Source organism: Lissotriton helveticus, chromosome 3_1, assembly GCF_964261635.1.
Source record: "Lissotriton helveticus chromosome 3_1, aLisHel1.1, whole genome shotgun sequence".
NCBI classification, from domain to species: domain Eukaryota; kingdom Metazoa; phylum Chordata; class Amphibia; order Caudata; family Salamandridae; genus Lissotriton; species Lissotriton helveticus.
In genome coordinates this window covers 797345826-797361538 of record NC_136061.1, presented here as the reverse complement: position 1 = coordinate 797361538, position 15713 = coordinate 797345826, and the positions used below count along the sequence as shown (strand labels likewise).

Here is a 15713-nt window from a genome sequence, read left to right as displayed (position 1 = left end):
AAAAGAAGTCCAGTACTTGGGAGATACCATTGACAACTATGTGTTGATTCAAATAACCAAATACTTGATCATTAACTTTGGAAAAAACTTTATTAAAAATTCAAAGTGAACAAGACTCGTTCAGTCTCATTAGCAGTGCTTGGAGTAGTCTGACCCCATGCTGGGGCAGCTTTGTAATAGTCTCTTTTATATAATATTTGTCTCATGTCTGAGAAACAAAGAATGAGAATACACATTATTGATGTGAAACAAGATAAACAGAACCTTATAGGTTTATCCTGGCAATTACTTATGCCTTTTATTTATTCAATTTAAATAAAGTTTTTTGATCGTGAATTTGCAAAAAAAGAATACATTATCAACTAGGCAGTATGCCAAATTATTATAATACAGCGTGAACACAAACATAAATTCTACTATACATTTATCCACGTGTTAAACAACTGAATTCATTTACAAAAAGAAATGATTACAATGAAAACCATAAATATACACATGATTAATCATTCCTATTCAGTTCGTTCAGGAGTGAACAGATCCTTACAAGGCTTAACTTTGAACCCCAATAATTTAATGTCTCTAATTGGGTAAGGAATTAAATGCCTTTTTGGGAATAAATGCCCTTGCCGATGCGTTTCGAGTCCTGGTGTTGCAATTACAGGGCTCTCTTCAGGGCAGGATTAATCATTTCCATAGGAGACTGTTTGTAACAACAAAAAAAACGAAGTGTTTTTTTAGTGAAATTCCTCAATCCGTTAAAAGAAGTAATTATACATGAATTTCATCATTGTAGGCAACATACCTTCGTGTTGCCAAAGTAGCACTGGCCTACTTAATGTCGTGAAAGCTGTGGCCACCTTTCTGCAACAAAATATTGGGTTTTTCAATCAGCTTGTTCATGTGTCATTATTATAAGTTCATTTGCAATATAGGACATGATGACAAGGAACAGGTTCAATATGAATTACCTTGTCAGATTAATGCTGGGTGATGTATGTCTTGTAAATCACCAGTACGAAGCATTCAAAAGAATAACTTCCCTGGGCGTTTATCTGAAAAAGCATAATGGGAGCATTGTGGCTTTGTTGGTACATGAAAAACAAAAACGGGCAAAGGAATGGAGTATGTATACTCACATTTCCATTGCGGGAATTGTAGTGAAAGTCGCCGCTGCCCTCCGGTTTGTTTATTTTAGCGCTTGCTTAAATAAGAGGGAGAAAAGGTTGTATTAAACCCTCTGTGTATTTTCGGTGTGGCGAGTGCCAACTTTGACACGCGTTATCTTAGTTTCCTCACCTTTCAGTGATGAAAAGCTAGATTCCTCATGGCGTCTCCTCTAATGTGGTTTGTGTGGACCCGCTGTTAGTTTATTTGCCATTTTGAACGGGTGAGAGACTAGTGTCATGTGTTCCACGCGTTCTGCCAATCAGAACAAAAAACTCCCTATGCTGTTTCTGGTGCATTGTGGGCAATGTATTTCGTGTTTGAATGTATTGTCTGTTCCCCATAATTAAAAGGTTTTTCATTATGCAAACTTCAAGTGTTGCAAAGTGGACAACACTCAGAGGGCGGCCATAGATGACTGTGGGGACAATTACTTTTTCATGAATGCGTGCAAAGTAATTGAGAACCCTGCACTATGGCCATGCTGTGATTGTTTCACATCAATAATGTGTTGAAATAATTAGAGGCATAGGTAAATTTTCTCTATTCTCATTGTTCGTGGCCCTACCTACCCTCTAACCCTCAGGGCCAAACCCCTTCCTTTGTATACATTTGTGAAACAAAGAAGGCACGCCCAGAGCAACTTATACTGTTTGCACCACTAATGGTGTTGTAGAAGTATCATTGGCTTAGAGGTATTTCTTCAAGACAGGTTGCTGAATTAATTGTCCTTACAAGAGCTTGAAGACTAACAGTCCAATTGAAAGTGACTATATTCACACATAGCCAGTATGGCTTTGGTGGTCCATGATTTTGGACAGTGATGGTTACAAAGAAGTTTCATGACATCCTCTGGAACAGCAATACGGAATGGCAATCACATGAGGAATTTACTCGAGTAGCACCAGTTGCCCACCGAACTTATGGTAGTTAAGTATGCAGCCCATCAAAGTGGATATGGTTACATTGTTGTTAGAAATAGATATGCTGATGAAGTTGCTTGGTATTGTGCATTAGTGGCCTGCACATTTAATGGGGTTTGATGTTTACACAGGTGAATCTGAAGAGGACACCGTCTTTTCAATGTTGATGTCAGTAGCTGATAAATGGTAAGAACTCAAAAGAGACAGGGAGATGTTTCAAAAGCAAAGCAGCAGGGTTGGATCAGAGCAGGTTGTGAGAAAACAGAAAATGATATTTCGATGTCAGCTGATGAGAGACCAGTATTGGTCAACAGTTTGCTGTTTCCTATGACACATTTCCATGCACACACACATCTAGGGAGAGATGCAATGGTGAAGCTAGTCAGACAAAATTGGTTTAATACCAGATACAGGATGCTTGCAGAGAAATTGTGACAGTGTTGTGTAACATGTCAATAAATGAAGTAGGGAAAAGAACAACCGTCACACTGAGTCACATTGGGTGATCAGGTGATCTTTCAACAGTATGCAAATGGACTTTATAGAGATGCCTGTTTGTGACGGGTTAAGGTATGGCCTGGGTATAGTGTGCATTTTCTCTCGAAGGGTGGAAGCCTACCCAACAAGCAGAAAGTACAGTCTCACTGTAGAAAAACTGGTATTGAGAGAGTTGATACCCAAGTACGGAATGCCGGTTTTTCAGGAGTCAGATTGTGGAACTCATATCAATAAGGAGGTCCTGAAGATGCTATGTGCAGCTTTCAAATAGAGCAGAGATTGTCCCTGAAGCTGCGGGTATCATTGACCAGCTAAAGGTCACTATAAAGTCCAGAATGGCAACATTTGTGCTAAAGTAGTCTTATGCTTTACCTTTGGTGTAAATGAGTATCCAAATTATACCAGACAGAAGGACCAGGTTATCAACTCATGAGATCTTGATGAGGATTGCGATGAGACTGCCTGTTGTACCTGCAAATGCACTTCTGAGCATCACAAATGACATGATACTTGATTACTGTAATGGATTGGCTGATGTGCCACAACCTCAATCTCAGATATTGGGGCATGATCAAGAAGCACGTTCAGAAGATGTGTCTGAAACGAAGATGGAAAGGCCCCTTCAACGAACAAGGCTCCTAAGTGTGCTGGAGTCCCTTGCTCACTGCACCATCAGGATTCAAGCAAGCCGGGCCGAAGACGGCTGCAATGCCAGAAACCGGTCCCCGGAAGCTTGTTTCCTTTCCAGTAAAGAATTGGCTTGGTAGTTTGGTCTGCCCTGTTCCCATGATGCACTGGGCAAGGGACAGACTAATTTGCATATAGCCAGGTTCTGAGCTGGGATGGTGCAGTGAGCTAAAAAACGGTGATGGATCAAGCCCTGATCTTTTGACTGGGTATGAGTGTTCTGTTTAATTCAGATGCTCTGTCCATCACCACCCCCTTTACTGAATAGTATTATTATTATTATTATCGATTTATTAAGCGCAGTTGCTGCCCAGGGGCGTCCAAGCGCTGAGTTTAGACAGAGACGAGACGGAACACGGGAGGAACTAAAAGGGCTTCCTGAATAGTATGGTTTTCAGTTTCCTGCGAAAAGGGAGTAGGTCGGGTGTGGATCGAAGATCAAAGGGGAGTGCATTCCACAGCTTGGCGGCGTTCAGTGAGAACATCCTGCCCCCCGACCTAGCTCTCTTTACTCTGGGTACCACTGCCAGAAAAGCACCGGAAGACCGGAGGTTCCTGTTCGGATGGTAAGGGGTGACAAGGCTGGTGTTGATTGCTGATCCAGTCTTCCAAAAAGCTCGATGTGTGATACACAGAGCCTTGAAAGCCACTCTCTGTCTCACCGGTAACCAATGTAGGCTTTTCAGTCCCTGTCTGACGGACTGTGACCGTGGGATTTGGAGTATGGTACGTGCTGCACAATTTTGTACCACCTGTAGCTTTCGAAGAGTCATCTCAGGCGCCCCCAGATATAGAGCGTTGTTTGAGTCTAAGCGGGACTGGATGAGGCCTTGTACTGCCACCTTCTTGGCATCTAGAGGTAAAAGTGAAAGGACCTTCCTCAGTGTTCTTAAAAGGCCAAAACAGGTGGCAGACAACTTGGTGGCCTGAGTGGAGAAGGAGAGTTTATGGTCTAACCAGACTCCCAAACTCTTGACACTGTCCTTAGGGGTAGGAGGTACCCCTAGACCAGCGGGCCATAGGGAAGAGAAAGGTAGTGGTGAGGCTGGGCCTAAGAGCATGAGTTCAGTTTTTCCACCGTTCAGTTTGAGGGAGGAGTTGGTCATCCACTTCCTCACGCTCTCCGTAATAGTATTAATAGTAGGGCTTTGCTTATTTTCCTTGTTCGCCTTATTCAAAGGTTGTAGATATTGCATTAACAAAAGAAAAAGCAGGGAAATGAGTGAAAGAATAGAGAGAGAAATATCATTGAATGATCGCATTAATGAAGTGTGCAGAAAATCTAATCAATTTAAAAGCTTGAAGAGAAAAAGAGAAGCCTCAACTGAAGATGAAAGTGAGCTTTGATGGATTCACATGTGTAAATGTGATGGGTTAGATAACCATCAGAGGGGAAATTGACAGGGGAATTTTAGCAAAATAATATCGTTTTCATATATGTGCCATGTTAATGTACAGACTTAAATAAGCAGAAACGTATTAAAAAATGTGCAAAATGGAAGTGAATAGCTATACTCGAATTAGACCTAAAAACTATGTAAAGTGGCACCCATTTTGATAGTGCATATAATTTTGGCCTTTTTGAAGGGTGTCACATTGATATTGCTCCCAGCCTGGTCAACATATCAGTCACCTTCTCGTTGGAGGATGTCCACAGGAACATTAAGTCTCTGTACCAGACAAGGTGCTAAGCACAGATGGGATTCTCCCAGACCTTTTCCGGGACAATATTGAAGTTTGGGCCCCTGTTTTGACACTTGTGTTAAATGTAGCTGCGAAGAAAGGGATGTTGCCCTCTTGGTCAACTTCCACCATTATACCATTTTATAAAAAGTGGGATAAGGATAACCTGCGATGTTACCGCCCTATTTCCTATAGACTCTCTAATTGGCGGACGCCAATCAAATAATATCTGAGGTTCCGTTTGACTTGCGCCCGGGCATGTCAACTAGTGACCAATGCCTTAATCTCTATCTATTAATAAACAAATACAGAGTTGCTCGACCGGGAGCGCTGTTCTTAGCCATTATGGACCTTACGTCTGCTTTTGATCGGGTCAATCGGAAGAAGTTGTGGGACTGGCTGACTTCTGTGGGCGTCGATTCCCACCACTGTATCCTCATTATTGAATGTTTACGTCCATACTACAGTGGCAGTAAGATATTTTGGGTGGGGGGAGCCCTTACTGAACATTTTTATTGCACGAGGGGGGTCCGACAAAGATTATTTTATAGCCCCTTTTTTCACCATTTATATTAATAGTTTAGAAGCTGCCCTCCTGGCATTACAATCTGATTGCCCCAGAATCGACAGGAAATCTTTGCCAGTGCAACTTGAGGCCGATGGCGCAGTGCTTATGGCTCACACAGCCCTGGGCCTGCAGGTTATAATTTACGGGATTGTTGATTTTATGGATAGACTGGATCTGTCAGTCAACTTCACAAAGTTGTACATTTTAGAAGAAGGCCCCAGGGTCTTCGATCTAAAACCTTCAAACTGGGATCTCACACTTTGGCAAAGGTTCGGGCCTTCCTGTATCTGGGAATTCTATTTGATGGAAAATTTTATTGAAAAACAATAACAGAAGGCAAGCTGAGTGACCTGAACAAATCTATGGGGCTACAGCCAGCTACGCCTATAGATTGGGATCTTGGGCACCAAAGGTGATTTTAAAATTGTATCAATCTATATGCACATCAAAGATGTTATATGGTAGTGACGTCTTGGGGTATACATCAGCACACAAGCCACAGGTGGCTCAAAACAAGATTTTGCATCGGATTCTGAAGGTCCCACAAAGTGCTTCCTCCTAAGCAGTCCATGAAGAGCTGGGTGTCAATTTCATAGCCGACCGGGTGGCAGTTAAGCCTCTGCTGTGCCTGGTAAAAATATGGTCTAGGGAGAATAAGTACCTAAATCACCTAATTATTTCAGACTGCCGATCATTAGAGCACACCTTTAAAATTCCCTGGTTACAGTATGTTGAGGTGTCCTTTTCTACTCTAAGTAGGACATATTTTTCTTTCACGTGATTCAGTAATGCCTCAAGACCTTAACATTGTAAGAGAACTGTATTTCAAATATACCTCTGCCCACCTCGAAATCACAGAGCTCTGGAAACCAACAATGAGGGCGCATGCCTTGTTAAAATTAGTTCAGGGTAGGGAAAACTACCTCTCTACCCTTACAAGGGAAACCAACAGGTTTTTAGTAACCCATTTGAGATTCAACCAGCTTCACCATCTTTTGACATCTCCATCTGGCGTTGTTCCCTCAAACAGGAGAAGACCCGGTGGCTGCGACTCTAGGTCAATAATACACAAACTGATGGGAAAATGGAAAATTCCACCTACCCTTGAGGTTTTCTTTTCCAGTTTTGCATGACCACGTGTATTTAATTTAATTACACTACACATAATGGTTTTTCCACCTATTAAAAACTAACTCTTGCTATGTCATTGGTGTTCTTTGAATTGTGTTTTCCTCCTCTTCTCTGACTCCTAGATACTGTTTGTGTATTATTGTTATAGGTAGGGGCGTGCATCTAGTTTTGAGTCTTTAAACCAGCCCTTGGGTCCCCTTTTTCAAAATAGTGTGTTTTGTTGTTGCGACTCTATGTCGCCACAGGACATGTTACATTTTGTCCTTTTATGCAAACATTTTACCCTCCCAAGAAGGCAGGTTCTTTGCCCCCTTTTATAGAGGTTGAAGTTTAGGCAAAGCAGGGTGGCGCTCATGTATTTACAGCTGCTGCCTAATAAACTCACACTTTGTGCAATGACAACTTTTTTGCAGACCGCCTATAGACCAAGGTTATTTAGACTTGATTGACCATTGAATGGCTATCTGTGTTTTTTTATTGTTTTTCTCTCACCCCTTTTTAACCACCTGTAACCAAAGTTGTGTTTTGACTTAACTTTTAAACTGGATGTGTTGTCTTTACTCTGAACTTGTAATGATGATTTTTCTATATGCATGACTGTATCTTATATGATCTTGATTGCTTCCAAATAAAGATTTATTTTTTATTAGCAAGTAGTTTGACAAAATGTCCTGAAACATGCATAAAATATTTAATTCTTGACCATTCAATGATAATTTTTTTTTAAATAAATGTGTCACATAACTATGCAAAGATTTCTACTTATACAAATAAGTTTTGAAATGTCTATGTAGAATTTATAATTTAGTAGACTTATGAAGAATGATCACACATAAAATTCAGTGCATCAACTGAAACTGACCTCTTTTAACATTCTTGTTTTATTCCCAAAGGATCAAGTTGTGTAAATAATTCTCTCATTACTGCAGATGTTTCGATTTCTGCACAGCCCATTGTTAGCTAACATACCATTAGCTTTAATAGAAGGGGAGAGATGTTGTTTCATTTGTGGGAATGGGTGTTCAAAATGAAAAGCTTCATGTGTAGTGTAGACTAATACAACAAAGTTGCACACTCGAAGATTTCGGTCTGTATACCATTGTATTAATATGGGAAAAGCAAAGTAATCTTGTTTCCAGGAAGAATACTGAAAGGTGATGGAACAAGAGTAGGAGAAGATGCAAAATTAAATGCAACATATTTTTGACTGTTTATAATAGTACGTGTTCCTAGAGTAGGTTAAGGCTATATGCCATTACCGTACATACATTCTCTTACACCACTTTCCCGACCACTCTACCGTTTTATTCTTAGGATTGATTGCGGTTGCTACTGCTACTACACATTTCCCTTGTCCAGTCCAGGGTTTGCAGTTAGCCGGCGGTTAGCGGCAGTGTCGTGCTGAGCGAGAAAGCAGCAGCTCCTCTGTTCCTCTGTTCTTCGTCAGCGGCCCGTTCCCCTGCCCTGCGGTTTGCAGTCTGCAGCAGAGTTGAGCGTGGAGTCGAGCGGAGTTGAGTGGAGTGGGAAAGCGGGAAAGGCTGCTCCTCTGTTCCTCCACTCCTCCGTTCCTCTGCTCCTCCGCCATCCATCATCGCCATTGCCGCGGGGGCAGGAGCGCCGTGCGAAACGTGGAAGGCTGAAGGTGAGAGGCGCGAGGCGCTGGGAAAAGACCGTCCTTCTGCCCTTCCGCTCTTGGGACCTGAGGACTCTGGACCAATAAAAATATATATATATCCTGGCTCTCTCACAGCACAGTACAGTGTAATAACCAGCAATAACTGTATTTCCGAATCCTTGACGTTTGCTTGCCAGCGCCAAGCGCCACGGAAATATACCATTGGGAGACGGACGCCGCTCTCAGTGCAGTGGGGCAAGTCTGCAGCGCCTGCATGGCAGTACGACACCGCTCATAGAACCGCGGCTGGACTCCGACTGCCTCCCCGGCCCCATGCGGCTGGCACCACCGCTGCAGGATCTCGAGAGCTGCCCGGTTCTGTACAATTGCTTTGGCACCGGAGGTCTCCAATCTTGGCACCGGATTCCGGTCGCTGCTGTGAGTGCTGAGTGGAGTTTCTTGGAGCCAGACCCGGCTTTCAAAGGTCACGTTTCCCGTCGCCTGCAGCTTGCGGTTCTGTGCCGTCGGCCGGGTGGCTCATCCAGCCCACCGCCCCTCCTGCAGATACACCGTCACCGAGTCTCCCGCACCTTCTGCCTCCCTCCCGCCTCTCAGTCCTCCCTGGAGTCATCGCACTGTATCAAAGAGAGCCCCGGGACCGAGGACAGAGGTTTCTCAGACCCCAGCTGCTTTTTCTGCGGCTAGTGGTAGAGGGTAAGCGGGAGCGGCTGCCATCAAAAGGAAAACCGAGGAGTCAGGGCTCAGCTGTTGGGGGAGATTTGCAAGTACAGTTTTCCTCACACAAGAAGGATGACAAGAAAAAAAGAAAAAGTCTCCTAGTGTCAAGAAAATGCCTCCGCAAAGCCAATTTCCCCAACCCAAGTTCCATCTAGAATCCTAAGGAGTGCAAGGAATGCTGTCCCAGACAAAAAGTCTTTTTTAAAGTCTCCAGCAGCAGGGCTCATAACTCAATACCCATATAAACGCCCTACCAAGGACGAGAGCCCCCCTGCCCCGACAGATCGATCACAATGGATTAAAGCCAGCAATGGAATAACTCAGCGGCTAGGGAACCTTACCAATAACAAGTCACACGCACCACTAGCACAAAGTACAAACAGCGGAACCATACATCGCCATAGACGCCAGTCCCAATCCTGCTCCTGGTCAGGTTGTCGCGTAGGAACCAAGCACAGACACGCAAGCGACCCACCCGCTGATGCTACAGTTCTAACCCCAGAAAACCATGCGCAGGTAGTGACAGCTCAAATACACCCTCAACACCATCTCACATCGCAGGCCCCCGATCAAACACAACCACAACCACTTGCATCCATAGGCCCCGGTCTATCGAAGACCAACGACTCACCTGACGACGCTACCGCGCTAACTCCAGAAAACCACGTGCAGGTAGTGACAGCTCAAATACATCACCAACACCATCTCACACCGCAGGCTCCTGCACAATCACAACCATTTGCACCCACAGGTCCCGATCTTTCGAAGACCAACGATCCAGAGTGCCATCAAAATCTTGGATATCCATCTCCTCTATTCCTTCACAACTTGGAATCAAGGATACACATTACGTTAGATCTTACTCCAAAGCTCCTCAGAACGGCCAGTGTAACCCTGTTCTCCCCATCCCCTACACAAAGCTCCCACAGTCGCCACAATGGTAGTTTCATGAACGAGCCAGGTACAACCCCACCGGGCGAGACAGGCCGCTCAGTGGCAAGGGCACTACTCTGGCAATCGAAGAAAATAGAACTACAAATCGACCTCCTATCCACTATGGCTCAACGGCTAGTGGAACTGAGTAACAAGGTGGACTTTATAGAGAACAAGCTTAGCATCAAGCAGTTCAATGGGTCGTGCACATGTTCCTGTGCAGACCTCATGGATAAATGGGCTACTCTTCCAAAAATCCTAACAGATCTGGTAGTCTCATTAAAAGTTCACACAGGAAGCATTACGGGCCCGATGATCAATAACAGCACCCTACTAACCTCAAACTTCACCGACCCCCACAACAACTCAGTTAAAAATAGCCTGGGCAAATCTCCAACAAAGTCAGACACACGAGGTTCCCCTGTACTCACTAAACATTGCATCAATTTAGACAGTTCCATATCTAGCCCCCGAAGCTTAAACCCACTGAAGATTAATAAGGGCAATGCCTCCTCGGAGACAAAGAACGAAGAACCTCTTTCCAGGAGAGCTAAGAAGGAACTTAAAAAACAAGAGAAAAAGGCCAAGGCATCCAAAAAAACTGCCCTCTAATTGTCAACTCATCCTCAAAACCCACAAACTGATAAAGATAAATCACAGACCTTTTCAATATTCACCAAAAAGTACGGCACAAGTAATTTAACACCCACAGTATCAACTCCTTCGAACGCCAAACAAGAGCCTATTGCCCCATCACAGCCAACTCTCAGCACGGGGGATCTGCACAGATCAGCTGGCCTGGTTACTCCAACTCAGCCACCTCACTCACCAAACACTAGGAATTTAGAGTAGGGACGTTTAACAAGCAAAACCAAGGAACAAGGCCCCAACACCAGGGACAAGATAGCGCAGGGCCCTCTTATCTTGGACTCCCAAAGGCCTAGTGATCAAACTGCGCAGTCACTACAAAATCCGACCCATGAGACTGTTCCACACCAACGGGTTCTAGACCCAAGCTCCAACTTAAGAACTGTACAGATGGGCCACAGCTCTCAGTCCAAATCAATCCAAGACACCAAAACTGTGCACAAGGTAATCCTCACCCCGAGATACTTTATCAAAGGCCAACATGATATTCTAAATAGGGGCAACATACTCCGACTTTTCAAGCATATCCCATCCCTCTCAGAAACACATTCAAACGACTTAACCTGGGTTAAGTTCCTGTGTCTCTCCAGTGACTCACACGGGGAGTCATCCTCAATTGGGCTGTGCCGCCACTCTCAGGTGGGGCTAACAACAGAGGAAATACAACAAATGGCTGATTGGGGAATTGACATCGCTTTCCCAATACCTGAGAATTACCCACATGTACTAGCAGCACCTTCACCAAGGAAGGAATTATATTCCGTGCTAAGGGGGACAGCAGGCATCGAACTAGGGATAAGCCCAGTCGCAGAGTCAAGACCTTAGAACATCTACAAGATAACAAGCACTCTCGACCAAAGGATAGTCCACACCAGCGGCCCAAAGTATCCCAGCTCGTATGGCACCCATACCGGTCCAGACGGACAGCCGCCACGACGGCACTTTTAACACCACAAAGGCATTCCGTCATCAGACCCCCGCTGGAACACCGGGAAATATCACACAGATGTCCTTCTTATCCTGGAACGTTGTCGGGCTAAAAAGACTGCTTGGGTGCACATCTGTAAAAAAATACCTTTGCGAAAATGACATCCTGTGCTTTCAAGAGACATGGGCTACTGAACCTCTATTTCTCCCTGGCTTTTTCGAACTCCACTGCGCAGCCATAAAACGTAACATCTTTGGGAGAGCATCTGGTGGACTTTCAATCTTTATTAGCCAAGCGCGCAGAATAGAGGCAACTTCCCTAACAACGAACACCGCTAACCTGCAAGCGGTATTGCTTAGCGGATTAAAAAGCAACAACAACCCAATTCGTCTCTTGTTAATCAACTGCTACGTCAACCCCGCCTCCCAGCAAAAAAAGCAAGCACTAAAAATATTGTCAACTAAAATGGACCATCTTATAAATAAATATGTTGCACATTTTCCAATTATTGTTGAGGACATGAACACCCGAGAGTTCTGGCACAGTAAAACGGCCTCCCCGCCCAGATCAAACTGGCCCCTCTACAGAGCCTCCTCCTTAATCACAATATGATTTCCGTTCACACAATCAAAAAAGCTGCGGATCCCCCATGGTTCCCTCTCCCCACTTTTAGGAACAAGTCCACAATCGATTACATCTTTATTGTGAATAAACTGGTACCACTTTATAACAACTTTGAAGTGGAAAATAGGAATGAGAGCGACCATAGACCACTGAGGGTATCTCTTCAGCTAAACGGGAAACCTGCAAAACAACTAGAAACACTGGGGGTCCCAACCGATGAAGAGCAACACGAAGTTCTGGGAAGAATAAAATGGTCTACAAATTTAGGAACAAAACTTCAGGTTTGGATCAAACAAAAAGAACGGAGCTCCTCAGGCACAAGCCTTGAATCTCCACTGGAGAGATGGAGAACACTCTTAGAATAACTAAAATCCGTTCTCATGGGACGAATCGGAACCTTTAAAACTCAGGCCTACCAACCCCAATGCCCCCCATCAAATATAAAATCAAGGGCCTTAGCTCAGACCAAGCATAATCTCTCAAAGTCCTTGAAGACAAGAAGAAAAGGAGCCCCAAACTCCCAAACACCAATAATATCAGTGCTTCGCAGGGAGCACAGAAAGAAAGTATGGGAAATGCGACAGGAAAAAATTGAAGCAGAGTGGCTGAAAATATTTAACTTTCTCAAAGAAAAGGGTCACATCCAACTCTGGAGACACATTAAGCAACACAGCCATAGTGGACCGATGAGGGGAAACGGGGTGGCAGCCTCGGAGTGGGTCAAACATGTAAAGCAACTATTTTCAACACACCAGAACAGGTCTTATACCGAAATACAATCAACTCCCCTAGAAACCCCAAAAGGCGTCAAGACTCTAGTCACTAGTAAGGTCGAGACAATCAACCTAATCAAGAAAATGAGAACAGATGGTGCCCCAGGCCCCAACGGAGTCCCTGCAGCAGTGTTCAAATCCTCTCAAGATTTCTGGGCAGAACAATTAACATCACTCTATAAGTATGCACTTGCCACTTCTATAGTTCCTTTGTCATGGAAAGGCTCAATACTTTTTCCCATTTATAAAAAAGGGGACCGTACGAAACCCGAAAACTACCGGCTAGTTGCCCTATTGGACATAGAAGCGAAGGCATATGCCAGAATTCTGTTGAAAGAAGTAGAAACTGGGTTAAGGATAACAATATCCTCCTCTTCTTCCAATCCGGCTTCAGGCCTCAGAGCTCTACTATAGACAACATCTTAGCACTGGGACACCTGTCACTTCAAGCGACCCAGCCATCACAATTACCCTTATTTTGCTGTTTTGTCGATTACATCGCAGCCTTTGACCGAGTTGACCGCGGGAAGCTGTGGGAAAAACTGGTCTCCTGGGGCGTCTCCCAAAAACTGTTAAGGGCTATAATCGCCCTCCATGAGGGGACCTGGGTCCGTGTCAAAACCAGTCAAACGACTGTAACATCTAAAGTTCTAACCAATAATGGACTCAAACAAGGTTGCGTCCTTGCCCCGCTACTTTTTAATCTTTACACAGCCGATCTAGGCAAAGCTCTGGAGGGGGCAAATCTACTGACCCCAAGGCTGGGGAAAGAGCGACTCCAAATCCTCCAAAATGCAGACGACATCGTCATAATGGACCACACCAGGACAGGCCTTCAGAAAGCCTTAGAAGCTCTGGATGGGTTTAACCAAAAAAACAACCTATTGTGAACCAAGAGAAGACCAAGATAATTATCTTTGGGAAGTACCACCGAAAGAAGACAGCACAATAGCGCCTAGGAAACCTGCAAATTAGTACATGCAGAACTTATAACTATCTTGGTCTCAGGCTATCGGACGGAGCCAAACATACAGCCCACCTGAAACATCTAAGGAGCAAGGGGGCCAGCATTATATACAGCCTAAGAAATCTCAATAGACGCCTACAGAGCCCAACTGCCGAACCCATCCTGAAAGTTTTAAAAGCAAAATTAATCCTCTCTCTGAACTACGCCCACCTAGCCTTCCCCGGAGCCCTCACTAAGTTTCTGACAAACCATCAAATTTCTGCCTATAAGAAGGTTCTAGAACTCCCACGACAGGCCAGGAAAGCAAGAGTAAGGTTGGAGCTGGGTCTCACCCGTCCAGTCATCAGTTGCCATGGGGATACTCTAAAATATTACATCAACACCCTGCGAGCTCCAGAAAACTCTCTGAAAAGGCTAATTAAAACTATCTTTGAAGAAGGTCGATCTCCATGGCAGGTTCAGCTGGCAGAAGCCATAGATATGCTAGAAATAGATGCTCAAAGCGTGCACAATTTAAACATTCCGGTAAACGCATGGAAAAGAACAGTGAACACACAGGTAAAGAAAATATCCTACAAAAGAGATATGGAAAGTTTACACCATCATCCCAATCTCTCTGCACTGGACGCCTCCTACACAGTGGGCAAACCACAGCAATATTTTGAGCAAGCACTGACAGTCCAGGCCCGGAAAAAAATCGCCTATATGAGACTGCTTGCACTGCCTATCGCGGATTTTAACTAAGCCTGGGCCCGGAAGGACAATTTAGCAGCATGTCGTCTTTGCAGCTATCACGGGGAATCCTGGCTCCACTTGCTGTGCTGCTGTCCTAAATGGCTAGCGAGCGGCACCAGCTGGTTGTTCCCATCTGCAGGTCTCATGCCCTAGTACGATGTAGAGAAGTCTCAGACCTGTGCTTTTCTGCTAAAACAGCCCAAATAGCCGCACGGCTAGGGAAATTCATAGAAGCAATCCGGGCAGCCTTGTCACAGAAAACTGAGTCACTAAAACAAAACCAGCCGGGCTTCAAGCAAGAGAGACTATAATAATACTCTCCACAAAGTTTTATGTACTTGCACTTTACTGCCATTTTTTATTATAGTCGTTTTTAATGTTTTAAACTTCTCTACAGTTCGTAGCAAGTTTGCCTGAGATTGTAACTTTTTTTTTTCTTTTCTTTTCTTTGGAAGTTTTTTTTGTAGAAATAGTATATTGTAAAGATTTTAAGTAATTGAACAATAAAGCTTAACACACACATTTCCCTTGCCTTATCCCTTATTACTTTGAGACTCCACTGAGTTTCATGAACATCTCTTTATGGAAAGTTCTGCTTTGTTCAACACGTGACTTTCAGATATATTTTGAGCTATTTGCTTGATCTCACTCTCTTTTTAATTTAATTTGTAATTTAAACTGATTAATAAAATAATTACAATTGATACACAATCTTCCATAACTGTCAATCAGAAGAACATTGACTTTAAAAGCAAATTAAAATCCGAAAATGCTGATAAAACCTATCTTATTATTTCTTCAGTACAAAATATAAACACTTTATATACTTGCTGTTACTGCACGGTCTATCCAACATTATAAAAACTTACAGCAAAACTGAAGGATTTTCCTTTCTTCAAACATTACGTGGGAGAGATGGTTTTCTACCTACTCAATCAAGAACAGAAAGACTATATCAAAGTGCCTAGCGCTGATGATGAAGATTTTGAAGCACCATTCTGTCTCGTCATCTTTGGCAGGTTTGCATTAGCTGCCGGTCCTTAAGAGAGTCAAATTTAAATCTCTCTGTTTAGCCCACCCGGTGATCTATAATAAAGG

At 43.8% G+C, this 15713-nt stretch overlaps 1 long non-coding RNA gene across 2 annotated transcripts; it reads right to left on the bottom strand.

Annotated features, from left to right (window-relative positions):
* Positions 1–278: 278 nt before the first annotated feature.
* Positions 279–1351, bottom strand: LOC144824750 (uncharacterized). 2 transcript variants are annotated; one of them, XR_013609096.1, is made up of 5 exons: positions 1297–1351; positions 1137–1201; positions 969–1052; positions 803–861; positions 279–700 (listed from the first exon to the last, which is right to left on the bottom strand). It is a non-coding gene; the product is annotated as an uncharacterized LOC144824750 (long non-coding RNA). The 2 variants fall into 2 exon arrangements; XR_013609097.1 differs by lacking the exon at positions 969–1052.
* Between the last annotated feature and the right edge of the window lie 14362 nt (positions 1352–15713).